Below are 6,091 nucleotides of genomic sequence, written 5' to 3' on the forward strand. Positions count from 1 at the left end.
TTGGGCCCCAAGGATCACATTCCAGGAAGCTGTGAGCACTACATCAGTGTCAGGGACCCTGTCACCACCTGGAGAATGATAATAAAGAGGACCCAGCAGAGCTTGCAGGAGGAGACTGTATTTGAGGCAGGACCGTGGGATGGGTGAGGAATAGGACCATAGATCCATCCTCTCTATTCCAGGGGTTAGAGATGAACTGCCCCTGCTGCCCTTTCCTTGCTGGTTTTTATAGAGTAGACCCTCCTGACGTTCCTACGAGGCCAGAAGACCCTGTTAGGTGCCATGGTAGAGGGGGCCCAAGGGTCAATGAATACCTGGTTAATATATTGCTACTAGCTGAAATTAGGAAATTAAACCATTAAACCCAGGACCCAGGACAGGAGGAAAAGACAGTGGAGGACCCTGCAATCAGCCTCCTGGATGTCTGTTTGCAGCAAAGTTCTTCCTTCAGGGTTCACAGCACCCAGTATCGTGATTCTGAGTGTTGCTATCCTGCTGTTCTCATCTGTGAATGGGGCTGGACCCCTACCTTCCTCCAATATAAATAACTGGGAGGATCTGTCCACATACACCTGGTACCTACATATTAGTTAATACCGCACAGAAGTTTGGTTTAATATTTTATGTCTTGTAAGAAATAAACAAAATAGAAGGATGATATTTTTATTAAAGGTAATTCAGGTTATGTGAGAATCAGATTCCTGGGGCCCTGGGTAACTAATCTCAATGTATAGAATCTTCATGAAGGATCAGGGGAGTACAGAGCCCAGAAATGACCATGACACCTGAAGCTCCCTTGTGTAAAGCTCCCTGCACCCTGGGGCTCAGAGGGAACAGCACAGCTGACTCCCAGGGTCCCCAGCCTCTGGCCTCTACTGTCAACCTGCACTTTCTCAGCCTTCCTGGCTGCCAAGCTTCTGGTTCCCAGCAGCCTCCCCTGTCACCCTTCTCCTCTTCTGATTAGGGCCATTGGCCACTTGACAGGCAGTTCCCTCCTTGTCAGCCTGCCTGGCTCCCTCTCAGGGTTTGTGGCTTGCCTGGGTTCACCATCCCCAGCTCCAGCAGGAACAGGGGGAAGGGACTCAGCAAGTCTCCCACAAACAATGGGATCCCTACAGGTGAGAAGGTGCAAAGCCATCTCTCCAGCCTCTTCCATACCTGAGAACTTCTTGCACATCCCAGGTCCAAGACCAGAGCAGGAAGTAGTGCTAAGCCAGCAATGGTTCCCATGATGGTTAGGATGAGCTTGGAAGGTGGTTCTGAGAAGAGAATGAAAGGGGCCTGGATCATCAGGTCAAAATCCTGACCCTGACACAGGGCCAGAGCAGCTTCCATTGTGCCAGTTCTGTGAAAGGATTCCCACCATATACCGATTTTTGCCCACCTTAGTATAAGGGGTGCATCGAAAATCTGAGTCTGGTCCTCCCCTTTCCACAGTCAAATCAGCATAACCTCTGCTGGTAGAAGCCCTGGGCCCAGAATCTCAAGGTGACTTTCCCATTAGGTCCTGAGTGAGGGTTCACGAGTGCTGTTGGCTGCTCTGAAGAGAGTCAGAGGCTGAGCCATACTGAGTCATATACAGTAGGATTCTCATGGATAGAGAACATTTAATGGGAATCTCAGCCATCATCTTCCTGTGAGAGATCCAGCAACAATTTTCAAAGTTAAAAATAGGTTCAGGATAAGCAAGTTTCCTAATCTCTAATGCTCTCCTTCTACAAATGTGTCTCATTTTCTGCAAAGCCATTCTTTTGCTTTTAATCTTGGTGATATTATTTTTCAGTTTTAAAAAAGAAAGAAAAACAAAATGCCCTGGAATTAAGAATTTCTTTTTATGCACACCTTTTTTTGTGTGTGCATTGCCTTTCATTCACACTTCTGTGCATTCACACATTTGTGATTGCACTTTTTTGTTTTAATTTAGAATTATTTGTTAGTTCCACACTCAAGTTAATATTGCCAATGGGAATTAAGATAAATATTACATGCATTTTCTCAAAATTCATTACTTGATTCATTTATTCACTCTAAACCCATGTTAACTGCCATTCTTTAAATCTCATTTTATTAATGCTTTCATTTATTAATTCAATCAAATGCCACTGAAGTTTATAGTAAAAGGCATCAAAGAAGGCAGAATCTTCCTATCTGTACTGGGATTAATGAGATTAGAAAGATGTGAAGGGCAGAGGGACAAGAGTCCTCACAGAGGCAGACCATATATAATGATACTGGCCTCCCTGGCCAGAAACTGATTTCCAGAATTCAGGATTCAGGGTTCAGGCTTCAGGAGTAAAGCATCCTACTATTTAGAAGGTTTCCTGATCTCTCAAAGCCCTTGCTCATTTGACCAGGGCTAAGAGTCTCACATATTTTGCTTTGAGAGCCCAAGATTATAATATGGCTGTCTCTGGGACATTTCATGTTATAGAAAGCTCAGCAGATGTAGACAAAGGGTCTAGAGGGCACCAGCCATGCTTCCATAAAACTCTCTCCATTACTTATATTGGCCACGTCCTCAGGAATTTAGTGAAATGGCTGTGTTGCCTCTGAGTGGAAGTGAGGGGAGGTCACTGGGTAGGCAGAGATTTTGAATCCCTGTGTCCTTTCCCTCCATCTCACTTGTGGAAGCCCAAGAAAAAAAGCCACGAATGTCAGAGGTGAATCCAGGCCCATGGATCCATTGTTGTCAGGGAACTGAAGCCAAGTGGCCCAGAAGTAATGAAGTCTATAAGGCCTTGGTCACCTTAAAGCTCTCCTCCATTAGGAGTTGCCTCTCACTGCCATCAGGGACCTCAGGAGTTGGACATGGAATTCTCTGTCATGTCTCATGAGGAGCTGGAGAGGTCCCAGAGCATATAGACCTTGATCAAATTGGAGCCAGAGTGGAGTCAGGCAAAACTCTGCACTGACTCAGAGGCACCGAGTGTGAAATAAAGTCTCCATTCAGAGCTTCCATTAGAGCATCAGGCTCAGTAGCAATTCCTTTCTGCTGTTGCTGTATTTGCCCTGTGACAGCTGGTGCTGGAAGGAAGGAGAAAGAGTTATGTGTGCAGGAAAGCACATGCAATGAGAAAACTGGGACATGATTTATTAGGCAGGAGGGACCCTTTGCTCTTTCATGGTAGATGTGGGACTCTGTCATCTTTGCCCTGATGCCTCAAGTACAGAAGGTAAACTTCCTGCTCTTAGTTGAATGACCAATAATGGGAGCTGAAATTTAGAGAATCATTGGCAGCTTCTGTCCCTCCATTCTCCAGCCCAGTAAATCTATGGCGAGGGCTTAGGGCTTTTGCACTTTATTTTCACCGTGCATTTTCCTTATCTGGTTAAGAAAATAACAAAAAATCTGGTTGGATGAGGTGGCTTACACCTGTAATCCCAACATTTTGGAAGGCTAAGATGGGACGATCACCTGAGATCAGGAGTTCAAGACTAGTCTGGCCAACATGGAAAAACCCCATCTCTACTAAAAGTACAAAAATTAGCCAGGCGTGGTGGCATTAACCTGTAGTCCCAGCTACTCAGGAGGCTGGGGCATGAGGATCACTTGAACCTGGAAGGTGGAGGTTACAGTCAGATGAGATTGTATCACTATACTCCAGCCTGTGTGATAGAGTGAGACCTTGTCTCAAGAAGAAAGAGGAAGAAAAGAAAGAAAGAAAGAAAGAAAGAAAGAAAGAAAGAAAGAAAGAAAGAAAGAAAGAAAGGAAAAAGAAAATATCCAAATGTATAAAAATCAAGGGTTGCAATTCTTGTGGCACCCAGAGTACTAGACTAGACCAAGGGTGTCGTGTACTTATTACTGCTCCACCACTCAATGGTTGTGACCTCAGGAGAATGTTTTCAAGTCATGGAGCTTTTTAATTCATCTGTGAGTCATGGATAAACATATCCATTCTAGTAAATAAATGAGAACATATCTCATACTTACTGAGATGCAGTGAGGGTCTCTCCTTTACCAAGGAGTGAATGCAGAGAGAAACATGAAAGTGAAGTCATTAGCTTTTAGGATTTAGAGAAGCATGACCTTTAAAAGCAGGTAGAAAATATATAATACTCATAAAGCCCTGAGAAAAATCCACTTTTACTTTAGTAATGATTACAAAATAATTCTTTCTCCTAATTTCTAGAAAATTAGGGGAAAAATGCTCTTCAGCATCTTAAGAAACTTAAATACAGCTTGTGATTATGTATCAGATTGGAACCACAAGCTTCATTCTGAGGAAATCTGAAAAGAAACGGGGACATCTCCACTTTTCTGAGTGGCGACCATGGGACCCAAAGTGGCTTGGAAATGACCCTTTATCATCTATGCTTGTCAATTTTTAATTTTTAATTCTAAATTCTTAGAAAACCCAGATAACTCATACCCTGGAAAAATTCCATGTCCAGATACCAGGCAGGGTAATATGTGTGGTTTAATTTATTAGGGAAGCCATAACAAATTACCACATGCTGGGTGACTTAAACAACAGAAATTGCCAGACACGGTGGCTCATGCCTGTAATCCAAGCATTTTGGGAGGCTGAGGTGGGTGGATTACCAGGTCAAGAGATTGAAATCGTCTTAGCCAACATGGTGAAACCCCATCTCCACTAAAAATACGAAAATTAGCTGAGTGTGGTGGTGCATGTTTGTAATTCCAGCTACTCAGGAGGCTGAGGCAGGAGACTTGCTTGATCCTGGGAGGTGGATGTTGCCTTGAACAAAGATCATGGCATTGCACTCCAGTCTGGTCGACAGAGCAAGACTTTGTCTCAAAAACAACAACAAAACAAAACAAAACAAAACAAACAAATAAACAGAAATTTATTGTGTCACAATGTCACAGTTCTGGAGGCTTGAAGTCCAAGATGATGGTGTTGGCAGTGCACATTTCTTCTGAGGCTTCTTTCCTTGGCTTGTAGATGTCTTCTCCCTAGGTCTTCACATGGTCATTCCTCTGTATCTGTCTGTTTCCTAGTCTTCTCTTCTCGTAAGGATACCAGTCGCATTAAATTTGGGCCCACTCATATGACCTCATTTTACCTTAATGACCACCTTAAAGATCTCTCCAAATGCAGTCACCTTCTCAGTTACTGGGGCTTAGGATATCAACATGTCAATTTGCAGGGATAGAATTTGGCCCATAACAATCTGGATTATTCTTGAGTTTGTATTTTCTAAAGAATAAAATGAAGTAAATCTCTTGGGCTTGACTCTGTCTCTTGACAATGTGAAATTTTATTCTTGTAATGAGAACAAAAAAAAGGAGAGTCAATGGTTGGTGTCACCCAGAATGTGAGACCTTCCTAACTCTGGCTGCCCCAAGACCCAGTGCTGTGTCATTTCTGAAAGTCTTGCTCCATTCTACTGATTCTGGCTCCAGTTTTTCAAATGGGAATAGGATTCTCTCCAAGGGGAAAGACTTCTACTGCTGTGCAGGCTTCTTTTCTTTATATTTGCAGAACAAAAAATGCTGATGTAATAAAAAGAATGTATGTGTCAAATTTTTGTGGTAATTATTTGTATATCCTTATCAATACCCCATATTGTGATGGATATGTTGGCTTCATTTAGATGGGAGTGATGTGAAAATGGACCTTTTGAGCCAGGATTTCTCTGGGCCTTTTCATGGGATTCAGTCCTTGCCATGGTGGGTGAAGGGAGAGCTCTTGGTGTAGGGTTTAGTCTTTACAATGAACAATGCTGTTTGGGCAGCAGGTTTAGCTCTGCAAGCTTGAAAGTTATGCAGGAGTGTGATTCTCCTCCCCATTCAAAAGGTCAAGGTAGAGCAGGTTCTTGTTCAGGGTGCAGTGAGTGAGAGAAGGGAAAGTGACAGAGAACATTCTTTCACCATTTTGTGGCATGCACACATCCAAGTCTCTGGTGTTTTAAAGAATTGAAACTGAGACCTAGACCACTTGTCTGTAAAGCAGAATTGTGGAGGAGGGAAGCATATTATCTCCACCACTGGAGATATTGCTGAAGAGAGATTTGTGAGCCCCCATTTTGCCAAAATGACCCAAAATTTCATCAAAATTAAGTAAAACTGTGGCTGTAGATAATTATTTAGAGCTTCAACTCCACACCTACTTCCTAAAACATG

Source organism: Cebus imitator, unplaced genomic scaffold, assembly GCF_001604975.1.
Source record: "Cebus imitator isolate Cc_AM_T3 unplaced genomic scaffold, Cebus_imitator-1.0 Scaffold977, whole genome shotgun sequence".
NCBI classification, from domain to species: Eukaryota; Metazoa; Chordata; class Mammalia; order Primates; family Cebidae; genus Cebus; species Cebus imitator.